The following is a 16,221-nucleotide window of genomic DNA, read 5'->3' as shown; positions in this document are numbered from 1 at the left end:
TATGTGACAATCCTAAGGGCTACAGAGTACATACAGCAGGGTTTGAATGAATTGTCGGGAATCAATCCTAATGAAACACCTGAAATGTTGAATGGTGAGTTTGATGCAGTTTGTTTTTGTCTCATTTCTTATTGCAATATATTACCTTTTCCAAAATGTTTTGACAATTTAATTAATGTACAATTGTTTCTAGGGCACTGGTTTTCATTGTACATTTTTCCTTCTAACTTAAACCATCTTTTGTATTTTACCAGTAGATTGTGTTATTTACACAGCCCCTGGTTTGTTATAGGAGATGGTAGCCTCACTCAGCTTTTGGTGGTGTGGTTTGGTATCATTTAACCTTGGCAATGAAACCTTGCTAGCTATCTGCCAGTGTGCACAGACTTGCTTTCAAAGAAAGGTACTCTGTTTTGAAAGAGCCAAGCTCAGCCCTTTCCTGCAGGACTGATGAGGTAATGTTTCATGGTCTCTCCAAAAGTAGAAGAACAAGCTACAATAGGCTTCCAAACAGACATAATTCAGACTGCAACAATGAAAGTCAACATCTCCCTTATCTCCCCAAGCACGAACACACCTTCCTTTGTATACATTTATAGAGCAGTAAAAAACACAGGTGTCTGGGGATTTTTTTAATACAATTTCTCTTCACACTGCTCTGGCAATCAATGTGAGAATAGTATGCGTGTTGGAGCTTTGGATGTATGGTTTGGTAGCCTGAGTTTCAAACAGCATCTGCGCACTGCAGGTGTCAGCTGTTGTCTTTAACAGCAAATCTTTTGTTTGTTTCCCCTGAAAGAAAGTCTTGAAAATTACCTCTCATCAGTTGAACAGTAGTGTGTCCTTGACAGCTCTTTAAATTGGAAGCCTCTGGAAAGGTAAATCACAGCCCTATTCACCATGGTCTTTCTTCCGTTCCTCAAAGCCACTCCAAAGAGCCTGTGAAGAATTCCATGACACGCTAAAGCACACTTCTCTTAAATGTAATGCACAAATAGGAGGAAAGGGGAGATGGGGAGGGGAAAGGAGAACGAGTGGTGGAGAAAACAAACCTTAGACTAGAGCCTCCCGTGCTTTGAGAAAAACAGCCGAGAGCTCTATCAATGCGCCATGCTGGCGCTCTGAATCATTTTGATGTTGTTTTTGTCTCATGTCAAACAGTAGGCTTACTCACTGGCTTTATCTCCAGGAGCAGCATACGGTACTAGAGTCTCACTGGAGTAAACCACTGACAGTGGAGAAGAAAAGGTCAGCCAGCCATGGGATCATTTTCATTAAGAGTCCATGTGACTTAATGCCCTGCTCAAGGAAATATTTTGTGAGAAGCTCTGCACAAGGAAAGGCTATGACTGTAGTAGTCCTTTCATGATAATTGTTCATTAGTGGTGATGTTGTGGGGTCATGTTCATCACTACATCACGACTGTTCTCATCCCATGAAATAGCAAACAATAAATGTAGGGTCATCAACCTATTTCAAGTACAATCCCTCCTCTTGCTCTCATTTGTGGCACAGTACTACAGGTTTTGGTGGGGATAGACAGTGCCTCACCTGCATGCTTCTAGTGAATTCCTGTAACTCATATGCCTCTTACCTGAAACGTTCCTTCTGCGCACACACACACAAACACGAACTCCCTCTGGGAGCCACTTAGCATGATCAAGATAAATCACCCATCTGATTTTTATAAAGAGGAGAACCTTCCAATTACCCCTGGGATCCTACAGAAAGATGACTGATTGCCTGAAAGGTATTAAGTCAAATGCTCAAAGCGTTATGACATGACACAACCCATGTCGTCACCTGAGTCGTTATGCTGTAAAAAATATAAAAATATAAAAAATGAATTAATTTTTAAAAAAAGTACATATATTCATTACTATTGGTCTTCCAACCACTCAACCTTGAAAAAAAACAGATACAGAGATGCCAGTTTCAGCTAGGGACAGTTCCTTCCATATACATTATATCATTTTTGTTTTGGCCAGTGATTATCTGGCATCTGTGCCATGGCCCATGTGCAAAGTGCACAAGTGACTGCTATGCGAGTTAATTTAGCTAGTATTGATGGTTTAACGAGAGATCAGCTGGCGATAATCTGGTGGCTATCGATGGTTGCAATAGGCCCCAAAGTTTTAGATTGAGTTTTTAGGGTACTCTTAGGGCTGGTTTCCCAGACATTGATTTAGCCTAGTCAAATCAAATCGTATTGGTCACATACACATGGTTAGCAGATGTTATTGCGAGTGTAGCGAAATGCTTGTGCTTCTAGTTCTGACAGTGCAGCAATATCTAACAAGTAATTTAACAATTCCACAATAACTACCTAATACACACATCTAAGTAAAGGGATGGAATAAGAATATATAAATATATGGATGGGCCATGACCAACCGACATAGACGAGATGCAATAGATGGTATAAAATAAAGTATATACATCTGGGATGAGTAGTGCAAGATATGTAAACATCATTATTAAAGTGGCATTAATAAAGTGACTAGTGATCCATTTATTAGAGTGGCCATTGATTTCAAGTCTGTATGTAGGAAGCAGCCTCTCTGTGTTAGTGATGGCTGTTTAACAGTCTGATGGCCTTGAGATAGAAGCTATTTTTCAGTCTCTCGGTCCCAGAGAGACTGACCTCACCTTCTGGATGGTAGAGGGGCGACCAGGCAGTGGCTCAGGTGGTTGTTGTCCTTGATGATCTTTTTGGCTTTCTTGTGACATCGGATTCTGTAGGAGTCCTGGAGGGCAGGTAGTTTGCCCCCAGTGATGTGTTGTGCAGACCGCACCACCCTCTGGAGAGCCCTGCGGTTGTGGGTGGTGCAGTTACCGTACCAGGCTGTGATACAGCCCGACGGGATGCTCTCAATTGTGCATCTGTGGAAGTTTGTGAGGGTTTTAAGTGACAAGCCACATTTCTTCAGCCTCCTGAGGTTGAAGAGGTGCTGTAGCTGTTGCGCCTTCTTCACCACACTGTCTGTGTAGGTGGACCATTTCAGGTTGTCCGTGTTGTGTATGCCAAGGAACTTGAAACTTTCCACCTTCTCCACTGCTGTCCCATCGCTGTGGATAGGGGGGGTGATCCCTCTGCTGTTTCCTGAAGTCCATTATTATCTCCTTTGTTTTGTTGACGTTGAGTGAGAGGTTGTTTTCCTGACAAAAGGGAGTACAGGAGGGGGCTGAGCACGCACCCTTGTGGGGCCCCAGTGTTCAAGATCAGCGAAGTGGAGATGTTGTATCCTACCTTCACCATCTGGGGGGCGGCCCGTCAGGAAGTCCAGGACCCAATCGCACAGGGTGAGGTTGAGACCTGCACCAGCAAGCTTAATAATGAGCTTGGAGGGTACTATAGTGCTGAATGCTGAGCTGTAGTCATATTAGTCCTGGACAAAAAAGCACTGTCAATGGAAATTCTCAGTTGAACATGCTTTTTAGGTAAGGACCAGGCTTAATCTTTGTCTGGGAAATGGCCCCTTGTCTAATGGATCGTGTACAATATCACAGGACTCCTGATGTACTGTTTAACCACTTGTAAAACTGGTAGGGCTAATAAAGCCATTATGATACTACTTGCACTACCAGTCAAAGGTTTAGACACACCTACTCATTCAAGGGTTTTTCTTTATTTTTTCTACAATTTTCTATATTGTAGAATAATAGTGAAGACATCAAAACGATCGGTGGCTATTTGAAGAATCTCATATATAAAATATATTTAGATTTGTTTAACACTTTTTTGGTTACTACATGATTTCAAAGAAATTCCACACATTAACTTATAAGGCACACCTGTTAATTGCATTCCAGGTGACTACCTCGCTACCTTTGTTTAACACTTTTTTGGTTACTACATGATTCCATATGTGTTATTTCATAGTGTTGATGTCTATACATAATTCTACAATGTAGAAAAGAGTAAAAATAAAGAAAAACCCTTGAATGAGTAGGGGTTCTAAAACTTTTGACTGGTAGTGTACATGTCAAGTCCTCCCATATCTCCAAAGGGATGTAGGGTACAGCTTAGGGTTCAATTAGGGATAAAGAATAACATTTTCAAAATAACTGTATTACGTCACTAACTGTCCATTTTACTTTTCCACACAATCACCACTGAATATTTGACTATCTAAAGTTTCATAGATTTTTCCTTCATCTATTTATGAAAACAATGATCTGAGAGTACTATGAGGACACAAAATATAGGACAGATCAACATGTGAATGTCATCTCTATTGTAAAAGGTTATGACCCCTGCCGCATTAGACGGTCTGGGACCAATCCCAGGGGCAGCAGCTCTGATCTGGAGATGCCTACGCAGCACCACACCCTGCAGCCTTATGTCAGTATTCCTGATGGGACAGAAGGAGAGCGTTAATCTTGCCCTTCAGTTAAATGCTTCCGGAGTAAAGTAACAAAATTCATTTGTAATTTAAATATTCAATGCTTTCCATCTATTATGTTACTTAATGATGATAGCCCCTTGAATTTCTCAATCAATCAGGAAAGATCACTGCTGGGCTCTAACATGGCAACCACCTCACTCTCTCCCACTTGCCTAGTTTAATAAAGGTTAAATATTATTATTATTTTTAAAGGAACAATTGAGGCCTGGACAAATATACTTGAAACTGTAATGAACAATCTCCGCTAAAGCCCCACACATACAGTACAAACCAATTATATATATTTATTTAGACTTTTGTTACTTTCTTCCATTCAGGCCCACAGAGAAGAGGTGGTACGGGAAGGGGATCTTTGGTCTTTGTAGGGGGCTGGGGGAATCTAAGTGGAGACTCAGGATGAATGGGGAGGGGGACTGATAAGCAACCTTGGTTGCTGGGTGGGATGGGTTAGGAGGCAGGGTTCTGGGTGGGAGGGAAGATACGCGCACGTGGATGGGGACTGGGGTTATCTCTGTATGCATTTATTTGATTGTTTATGCACCTGTAACCCCCCTCTGAAAAAGACAAATGACAAACTAAATCAAATGTAGGAGTATATTTGTTATTAATCCATGGAGAGTACCTTAATTCTGCTAGGGTAGAGGAGGGCCATGTTGTCCCACAGTAGAGTGGTGACGTCCCTCTCCCTCTACTCCTCCAGGGGAGGATGACAGGAGTGACATCTCTGTAGGGTCCCAGTGACTCCCAGTCTTACTGCTGCTCAGGACCCCCAGCATACAACAGAAGCAGGGTCTGTAGTGACACCTCTAGCACTGAGATGCAGTGCCTTAGAACGCTGCGCCACTCGGGAGCCCTTATAGACTAGACTGCGAGGCCCCTATTTATACTGACCAGCCTGCAAGGAACCTCTATGATAGACCTGCCTGCAAGGCCCCTATTTACACTGACCAGCCTACAAGGAACATTTATTATAGACCACCCTGTAAGGTCCCTATTTACTCTGATCAGCCTCCGAGGACCCTTGCACATAGACTAGCCTCGGAGGCTGTGGGTGAAACTGCTAGCTTTGAGTCCCACTAACCTTTAAAGTAACTGTCCAGTATTTCCATATTTATATGAAATATGACCTTTTAATTAATTACAATATAAGGGAAATAGTTTTTCTTCCATTTTTTTATTAAGTATGTTAAAAATCATATTTTCTGTGTTGGAATGGTGTAGGTGTATACCAACAACAAAATGGTGTGGGTGTATACCGGACAGCTCATCCCACTCAGAATGACATCAGCTTCTATGAGGAAATAGCAAGCATTTATATTTACTGTTTATTTGTACTGTTTTCTCAAATGTATGCTTTGGCCACAAATACGAGTATAGGACGAGTCAACAACATTATTTGGGTATAGAGTGGTGAGGAGGAGGATCTCTGCTGACCCTTTGTGTTGGTTTAGCCATTCATTGTAGTCATTGCGCTCTGTAGTTGCTATTTTCTCAAGTTTTCTCCTGTCAGTTAACTTGTGACATTCCTGGATTACTCATTATATTAATAAAGTCGGATTTAATCAACAAAAACGATAGTCTGTTTAAAAAAGGTTAAGTGTACAAGACTGTGTACATACACAACATGACCAAAAGTATGTGGACACCTGCTCGCCAAACAACTCATTCTAAAATCATGGGCATTAATATGGAGTTGGTCCCCCCTTTGCTGCTATAACAGCTGCGGGATCTTGGTTCCATTCAGCCACAAGAGCATTAGTGAGGTTAGGCACTGATGTTGGGTGATTAGGCCTGGCTTGCAGTCGTCGTTCCAATTCATACCAAAGGTGTATGATGGGGTTGAAGTCAGGTCTGTGCAGGCTAGTCAAGTTCTTCCACGCCGATCTCATCATACCATTTGTATGGACCTCGTTTTGTGCACGGGGGGATTGTAGTGCTGAAACAGGAAAGGGCCTTCCCCTAAATGTTGCCACAAAGTTGGAAGCACAGAATTGTCTAGAATGTCATTGTATGCTGTAGCGTTAAGATTTCCCTTCACTGGATCTAAGGGGCCTAGCCCGAACCATGAAAAACAGTCCCAGACCATGGCCTTACAGAGCACTTCAGTAAGGCCATTCTACTACCAATGTTTGTCTATGGAGATTGCTTGGCGGTGCGCTCGATTTGATAAACCTGTCAGCAATGGGTGTGGCTGAAATAGCCAAAACCACTAATTTGAAGAGGTGTCCACATACTTTTGTATATATAGTGTATCTACATATCCCAAAGAGCCAAGTGGGGAGAGGCTGCCCACAGTTCCAAGAACAGCCAGCAACGTCCAGCTAACCCTACGCCATTGACGCCGGTGGATCTCAAAAGCGTTAGGTAGCAACGATATCCTCCGCATACATATCCTCCGTTCAACAAAACAATAAATAATGTTAAATTTGTATTTCCAGCGAATTTCTTAGTTAAATGATTGTATGACTACCATATGGAGTTTTGAAGTTGAGGGTGCAGTATTTATGAAGTTTGGCAATGAGTAAACTAGCATAGTTCACCTAGCCAGCTAGTTTAGCCAGAGAAAACGAGTTTGAGCCTTAGTGCGCATGTGCGCCCAGATCATTCTTACAGATTGTAGTTTTTATGCCCTGATATCAGGAGCTGGTGACGAAAAGTTTGAGCAAACAATTCAGAGAATGAAAGGCATAAATCAGAAAACTTCAATTTAAGGAGAGCAAATCGATATACAATCCTGAAATCAGCAGAGATTGTAAATATTAAAACAAAGCTTTAAACGCTGTTTGAGTGAACCCTGAATACAGAAAATACAGACATTGTAGACTCCTCCTCCTCACCACTCTCTCATCAGCTTGTGAAGCAGCATTAATTTGATTGGCTGGGAAAGAATGGGCGGAGTTGGTTAAACATCAGCCTGTGAGGCAGCAGTGGCGCAAACATCAGCCTGTGAGGCAGCTGTTCTTCACAGGCACCAAAGTCACTTGCACGACCAGCACCAGAGACATTAGAAAAGTATCAATGCCAGCACCCTCCTTATTAGGTTTCCCATGATGCAATGACTATCTGTCATGGCTGCACACTGATGTCACACACATTACATGGGTTGAAATACACAAATGTATACCATTGAGTTGAAATAACCTTCATTACAGCAGTAAGGGTATATATTGTCAATTTACAATTATGCCGATCCCGGTTGGAAACAGTATTGACTTCATTGTAAGGCTACTGCAAATCACATTTGGGGATGTTGCGGGACGCTGAGATTCCCGTGCTCCGGGGTTTTCTGAAACCAAGCGACGAGGCAACTGAATGGAAGCAGAATGTTTTCAGCGCTGCAGGTGAGATTATTAATAATTTATTCGACAAGCAGTATAAATCAAATTGTACATTTTGGTGTAGTTTACCTAGTTTTGTGAGTATTGTAGCTACCGTCACAAATAACGCTGGTGGCTAATACGTTCAGCTAATGAGTAGCAAGCTAACTAAAATAATAATGTGGAGACGAATAAATGCATGGCTCGCAGTTAGCCACTGTCAGTCGGTTTGTCAATGGTGTGATAGCGTAATTTGAATGTGGAATGTTTAAATGTTAAATATTTGGGCAACGTGTTCTGATTCCTTGAAACGTACTAGTTAGTTCATGACAACACAGGGTGGAAACAACTAGCTGTCAATTTGTGGGAGACACCTTAGAATCTAACTTTAACGGTTAACACGAGCCGAGAATGGAGTAGTCAAATTTTGGCACGTGCAATTTACTGAATATTAATATCATAGACTTATACGGTTACTTTTAAACCCAACTATAGCTAGCTACGTTATTGTCACAATATTGTTATATCGGTAGCTAGCTCGCCAGAGGCTTTGCCACATCTCACCCTCCCACTGCCTTCTTGTGAGCCACCAGTGTGCCGTGAACAACATAATAGTGTAATCGGCAGTTAGTCTGCAAAATAAAAGTCCCCCATTGACACTTGCAAAGGTTAAACATTGTGATATCATGCCACAATTAGACTAGATAATGCTAAACAAGGTAGGAATCTTATATAAATTCCACAAAAGACAATTAGTTAATTGGACAAAAAACTAACAAAAAACCTGTTGAAATTGCACTGCATGTATTAGATTTCAGAATTGCATTATATTACAATGTAAATACAGCTTTACCAGCCTACTCAGTGACTCCCACAGATTACAATTCTAAGGAGTTTACACAAATATTAGCTTTGCAGCATTTAGTGAGGGACTTTACCCGTGGGAAATCACCACACTATTCGGCCTATTATGTGCATTGGACAATTTTATTTGTATTTTTTTATTTATTTAATCTTTATTTAACTTGGCAAGTGTTACCAACAAATTCTTATTTACAATGACGGCCTACCAGGCCAAACCCGGATGATGCTGGGCCAATTGTGCGCCGCCCTATGGGACTCCCAATCACAGCCAGATGTGATACAGCCTGGATTCAAACCAGGGACTGTAGTGACGCCTCTTGCACTGAGATGCAGTGTCTTAGACCGCTGCCCACTCGGGAGCCCTTACTGTACATATTGCAATGTACATCTTACCTATGGATCTTGGGTCCATTAAATGGGTTATCAGCCTACTCAGTGGCACTCACAGAACACAACTGAGGAGTTTTCACAAATATTAGCATTGTAGTTATTATATGTATATGTGAAGTCTTAATACATCCACAGTTCAATTTCCAACATATTTTCCTTTTTTTGTGTACAATTAAATAATTGTCATTTTGTTTAATTTATTTAATGTTCCAACCTTGTTTAGGATTAACTAATCCAATTGTGGCATGATTCCACTATTTTTACCGTTTGCAATGGGGGGACTTTTATTTTGAAGGCCAACCGGAGATGCCACTACTTTTGCTCATGCTAATGTTGTTCACAACACAAGTGTGCGAGCAGCCTGTGATAACTTGCACATTTCCACCGGAATTTACCGGGAGCTAGATGTCTAGCAAAACTAACGAGTAGATTTGGTCTCTGTAATGTTTTCTTGCTACATTATATAATAATATGAGAGGCAGCAATAGTGAGTTAATTGCTGTCAGGCTCTTTCGCTGAACACTCTTTTGTCAATTTACTGCATTGAGGCTGCGGCCACGCACGTGGGACAAGCATCCCAGCCCCGGTGATGGGAAAACGTTAAGTGTCTCTGGACAATCACCATGCACTGCGGCTATATGCTCGGCTATTTTCTTGACATGTATGTATGCTCGGCTATTTTCTTGACATGTATGTATGTATGTATGTATGTATGTATGTATGTATGTATGTATGCTCATTTGTGCTAAATCCGAGGTCACTGGCTTTGCACAATACTCAGTCCTGTCATATAATTCTCGCCCATCATCCAGTCACTGATGGCACTGTAGCTGTGTTAAGTGATGTAGCACTAACTAAGTAATGGTTGTCTGGGCTGTTGTCGGAATAGATATGACATATGTTGGTCATATTTGGATAAAGCAAACTAGGCTGTGATTTTAAGACATCACTTCTCTGCAATTTTTGACATCAGATTGTATTGAAATTATATATTGTGAAACGGGGCTAACGCTTCATTACACTGCACGTTTTTTGTTGTTAAATACAACAAGTTTACACCGATGACACAATGTAGCTAGTTACCTTCCTTTTCCCGTGTGTGTGCTTGTAGGAGAGAGATGAGGCTGTTGCACTGACTAGTTACGAAATCTACGCTAATGTAATAGATGAAATGTTACTTGAATATTGAGGCCCTGGGCAATTCATATTGATTTGCCTTACATTAAGGACTGTGAGAACCATTTTATGAATTGTCGAATTGTTTTCCATAATTGCTGTTATGTTGTTCCCTGACATCTGAAATAGAATAGCATTTGGTGCATGTCAGGTTGTCATTGAATATCAGTCTCAAAACACATGGCTTTATATTGAAATGACAAGACAGTTAGGAATGTATGATTGGTTTTCTTGATTTCTACTATGACATTGTGTATTGAAAACATTTGTCCCAATCTCTCCTTTCTCCCAAAATCCTGGTGCACTTGTTCACTACCCATCATGGATTATATTTTTGTTGGCAGTTGTGAAGAAGTGCACACTTCAGGAGGAAGGAGAGATTTTTGGGACGCATACTGTGTGTTTGATTAATTTATTTTTATTTCATTTTTATAGTTATATAGCTCGGGATTCGAACTAGCAACCTTTCGGTTACTGGCCCAATGCCCTTAACCACTAGGCCACCTGCCGCACATGTCTGTCAGCTTGCAGGGATGTTTTAGTTTGCTCAGGTTTACCAGTTATTTTACTGCACACCCAGCCTCTCCTCCTTCCCATTACTCTCTCTCTCCGTCTCTCAGGCCTTTCCTCACTCCCATCAGGTGAGCACAATGCAATCAATGCTAATGAGCACCACAGGCATCCCTGTTCAAATAAAGAACTAATGAAAGCTGGAGAGAAGCTGAAGCGTAGCACACCAATTGCATTAAATGCAATTATACCAGGCCGAGACGCCTTGGCCTCATAGCTACACTTATCTTTATCAATCAAAATTCCTCCCCCTTCAGCAACGCCCTTCCAACACCCAAAAGCTTGCTCACAGTAAAGAGTCTGAATACTTATGTAAATGTGGTATTATTTTTTAATATTTTTTATAAATTAGCAAGAATGTCTAAACCTGTTATAGCTTTTATCATTATGGGGTATTGTGTGTAGATTGATGAGGGGGGAAAACGATTTAATCCGTTTTAGAATAAGGCTGTAACGTAACAAAATGTGGAAAAAGTCTTGGAGTCTGAATACTTTCCGAATGCACTGTAAGTATTGAAATATAGGCCTAAGTAAGTGACGGTATTAAGACTCAACAGGATGCGCTCTTAGGCCTACAGCTTGATGGTGCTTATACAAGGCTGCTATATTAAACCTACTAATGAGAATTACATGACTTATTATTGTAATGATGATCATAATAGTAATAATAACAATAAGGAGTTCAAGGAAAAAGGAGGGTTATTATAAATATACTTTTTCAGACAAATTGGAACAATGTAAACAACACTAAATCAATTATAAATAATACCAATATATGGTATGTATGTATATTATATACTTATACAGTACCAGTCAAAAGTTTTGACCCATCTTCTCATTCCAGGGTTTCTCTTTTTATTTTGACATTTTTTCTACATTGTGGAAAAATGGGGAAGACATCAAAACTATGAAATAACATATATGGAATCATGTAGTAACCAAAAAAGTGTTAAATCAAAATGTATTTTGATCCAGTCCATCATTACTTTAAGACATGAAGGTCAGTCAATCTGGAAAATTTCAAGAACTTTGTATGTTTCTTCAAGTGCAGTTACAAAAACCATCAAGCGCTATGATGAAACTGGCTCTCATGAGGACCGGAAAGGAAGACCCAGAGTTACCTCTGCTGCAGAGGATAAGTTCATTACCAGCCTCAGAAATTGCAGCCCAAATAAATGCTTCGGAGTTCAAGTAACAGGCACATCTCAACATCAACTGTTCAGAGGAGACTGTGTGAATCAGGTCTTCATGGTCAAATTGCTTCAAATAAACAACTATTAAAGGACACCAATAAGAAGAAGAGATTTGCTTGGGCCAAGAAACACGAGCAATGGACTTTAGACCGGTGTAAATCTGTCCTTTGGTCTGATGAGTCCAAATTTGAGATTTTTGGTTCCAACTCCTGTGTCTTTTGTGAGACGCGGAGTTGATTAACAGATGATCTCCGCATGTGTGGTTCCCACCATAAAGTATGGAGGAGGTGGTGTGGTGGTGCTTTGCTGGTGACACTGTCTGTGATTTATTTAGAATTCAAGGCACACTTAACCAGCATGGCTACCACAGCATTCTGCAGTGATACGCCATCCCATCTGGTTTGCCCTTAGTGGGACATTTGTTTTTCAACAGGACAATAACCCAACACACCTCCAGGCTGTGTAAGGGCTATCTGACCAAGAAGGAAAGTGATGGCGTGCTGCATCAGGTGACCTGGCCTCCAGATTTACCCGACCTCAACCCAATTGAGATGGTTTGGGATGAGTTGGACCGCAGAATGAAGGAACAGCAGCCAGCATATGTGGGAACTCCTTCAAGACTTTTGAAAAAGCATTCCAGGGAAGCTGGTTGAGAGAATGAAAAGTGTGCAAAGCTGTCCTCTAGGCAAAGGGTGGCTACTTTGAAGAATCTCATATAAAATATATTTTGGTTTAACACTTTTTTGGATACATGATTCCATTCTACAATGTAGAAAAACCCTTGAATGAGTAGGTGTGTCCTAACTGGTAGTGTTTTTTTTTTTACTGCTCCTGGGATATATTTATTGTGTGGATAACCTTATTTACTGTGATATATTGATTTGTATCTTCTTATTTTTTCACTCTTTGTGACGCGCTCTGCCCTGTAGAACACCGGAAGAATTATCACTGAATTATCACAGTGAATTATTGTAACGTTTGTTTATGTATCAATTAATCCCATTAAGGAATGGGTTGCCAACTGGCAACTTGACACAAAAATACAATTTCATTCATTCATACCAGAGAGGCTGGTGTAACACACCAAAGTATAAAGCTTTTAGTACAGATTAAAAACACTGAATTTGTTACATTGTTTATCTTACATGTGGTTGCATGAGGCTTAGAGCTCACAGAATCAGTAGGATATTAAACAAACACTCAAACAGGCAATGGAATTCGGCTGTCTTATTTCTGTGTGTGTGTATATATATGATTTTATAAAGCCAGTCACATTTAACAGTTAGTGTATTGATTTATAGACCTAGTTAAGTTGTGGTTTCCTCTCTCCTCAATTTTCTTAGACATTTAAGGCAAGGGTTGTTTTTAAATATAGAGTCATAATGAGACAAATGTGACATTGTGTAAATAACACATTATTGCAGGAAATGAAGAAATATATAAACATTCTGGAGGTGAACGCTGGAATTAAACAATGAACTTGAAGAAAAGATGTGTGCTTTAAGGAAATATACACCAGGCTCGACTAGAAGCCTGTCTAATAAGAACCTGTTGTGTTGAGTGATTTAAGCCAATAAACGCCCGGGATATTAACTGAAGTTTTGCACTAATGATCTGTGAGAAACAGAATGAGAGTGGGTATGTTGTGGAGCAAAGCAGAGTGTGGTGCAGCGTAGCCAGCAGATTCCTATTTGTCCTCATACTAGCTAGCTAGCAGTAGCCACATCAGCCATTTTGGAATGGCTGTGCCAGCCAATCAGCTCATTTGTTGTTCAAAACAATGTGCAGTTCTGTAATGGCTACTGCTAACTAGCAGGGCTGGGAATTGTCAGGGACCTTACGATACTTAGGTGCCGATACGATATGTATTGCGATTTTCATGATTCTATATGTGTGCTGTTATTTTTGTGATTCAATGTTCTAATCATTGCTCACCATATGTCTGCTGCAGACAGACAAGAGGGAGCCATTAGAAATCAAGTTTTGATCAGTCATGGAACTAAAAGTTCTGAAAACATTGGGTACAAATCCATTTTTGTAATTCTATATATTTTGCCATGCCTGTGTATTCATGTGATATTTGAATAAAAAAATAATTACAACAGTATGTATGGGCAAATTTAGTTAGCAGACATGTCATACATTTCCAGATCAATTATCCCAAGTTATAATAGCTCTCTAAGGTATGGAATGACTAACATGACAAGAGGAACTGATGATGCACTACTAAATTTCAATATTGCCGCTTGTGCATTCTACTATTACAACTTTGAAGAGTAAGTTCAAAGCCGGACCTACGCGCCCCCCATGCCGACCCCTCATGCACCCCCCCCCCACAGGTCTTGCCCCACAGTTTGGGAACCACTGTCTTAATGTATACATGATTGCATCTGCTGGCTCGTAATCTGCTGGCTAGTTCCAGCGGGATGCTTCATTTTCTCCACCCCGGTGTCGTAATGGTTGGGACCACCAGGGTTCTCACCAGATAATGTAAGAAAGGTGCTGCGCCACCTTGTGGACTGGCTGGGCCACTGTAAACAAAATTATATATATATATATATATATAATACTGCTCAAAAAAATAAAGGGAACACTAAAATAACACATCCTAGATCTGAATGAATGAAATATTCTTATTAAATACTTTTTTCTTTACATAGTTGAATGTGCTGACAACAAAATCACACAAAAATGATCAATGGAAATCAAATTTATCAACCCATGGCGGTCTGGATTTGGAGTCACACTCAAAATTAAAGTGGAAAACCACACTACAGGCTGATCCAACTTTGATATAATGTCCTTAAAACAAGTCAAAATGAGGCTCAGTAGTGTGTAGGGCCTCCACGTGCCTGGGCATGCTCCTGATGAGGTGGCGGATGGTCTCCTGAGGGATCTCCTCCCAGACCTGGGCTTAAGCATCCGCCAACTCCTGGACAGTGTGGTGCAACGTTGGTGGATGGAGCGAGACATGATGTCCCAGATGTGCTCAATTGGATTCAGGTCTGGGGAACGGGCGGGCCAGTCCATAGAATCAATGCCTTCCTCTTGCAGGAACTGCTGACACTCCAGCCACATGAGGTCTAGCATTGTCTTGCATTAGGAAGGAAGGAACCCAGGTCCAACCGCACCAGCATATGGTCTCACAAGGGGTCTGAGGATCTCATCTCGGTACCTAATGGCAGTCAGGCTACCTCTGGCGAGCACATGGAGGGCTGTGCGGCCCCCCAAAGAAATGCCACCCCACACCATGACTGACCCACCGCCAAACCGGTCATGCTGGAGGATGTTGCAGGCAGCAGAACGTTCTCCACGGCGTCTCCAGACTCTGTCACGTCTGTCACATGTGCTCAGTGTGAACCTGCTTTCATCTGTGAAGAACACAGGGCGCCAGTGGCGAATTTGCCAATCTTGGTGTTCTCTGGCAAATGAAAAACGTCCTGCACAGGGTTGGGCTGTAAGCACAACCCCCACCTGTGGACGTCGGGCCCTCATACCACCCTCATGGAGTCTGTTTCTGACCGTTTGAGCAGACACATGCACATTTGTGGCCTGCTGGAGGTCATTTTGCAGGGCTCTGGCAGTGCTCCTCCTTGCACAAAGGCGGAGGTAGCGGTCCTGCTGCTGGGTTGTTGCCCTCCTACGGCCTCCTCCACGTCTCCTGATGTACTGGCCTGTCTCCTGGTAGCGCCTCCATGCTCTGGACACTACGCTGACAGACACAGCAAACCTTCTTGCCACAGCTCGCATTGATGTGCCATCCTGGATGAGCTGCACTACCTGAGCCACTTGTGTAGGTTGTAGACTCCGTCTCATGCTACCACTAGAGTGAAAGGACCGCCAGCATTCAAAAGTGACCAAAACATCAGCCAGGAAGCATAGGAACTGAGAAGTGGTCTGTGGTCCCCACCTGCAGAACCACTCCTTTATTGGGGATGTCTTGCTAATTGCCTATAATTTCCACCTGTTCTCTAGTCCATTTGCACAACAGCATGTGCAATTTGTCAATCAGTGTTGCTCCCTAAGTAGACAGTTTGATTTCACAGAAGTGTGATTGACTTGGAGTTACATTGTGTTGTTTAAGTGTTCCCTTTAATTTTTTTGAGTAGTGTATATTTGTGTGTGTGTGTGTCATTAAAATAAGTAAAAACAATGGACACACAATAGCAAAATTGTGATGGTGTCAGATGAACTAACAACTTTCTTTTTACATGGTCTATCATATTTGATCCACCCATTATCACAGATGCGCACACACAGAAAACACCTCTCTGAAGATGTTACTTTGTCAGCTTCTTGTGT

The 16,221-nt window shown here is 41.5% G+C and overlaps 1 protein-coding gene across 1 annotated transcript in view; it reads left to right on the top strand.

Moving 5' to 3' along the window:
• Positions 1 to 7,370: 7,370 nt before the first annotated feature.
• LOC109899697 (tetratricopeptide repeat protein 27-like) overlaps positions 7,371 to 16,221 on the top strand; it is a 99,773-nt gene continuing 90,922 nt past the window's right edge. Inside the window, exon 1 of the mRNA XM_031835759.1 lies at positions 7,371 to 7,750. The gene's annotated coding sequence lies outside the window, so the exon portion shown is untranslated. The remainder of the gene's footprint in view (positions 7,751 to 16,221) is intronic.

The sequence above is a fragment of the Oncorhynchus kisutch genome, linkage group LG11 (assembly GCF_002021735.2).
Source record: "Oncorhynchus kisutch isolate 150728-3 linkage group LG11, Okis_V2, whole genome shotgun sequence".
NCBI classification, from domain to species: domain Eukaryota; kingdom Metazoa; phylum Chordata; class Actinopteri; order Salmoniformes; family Salmonidae; genus Oncorhynchus; species Oncorhynchus kisutch.
Note: the sequence above shows the minus strand (reverse complement) of the source record. Positions and strands in the feature narration are given on the sequence as shown.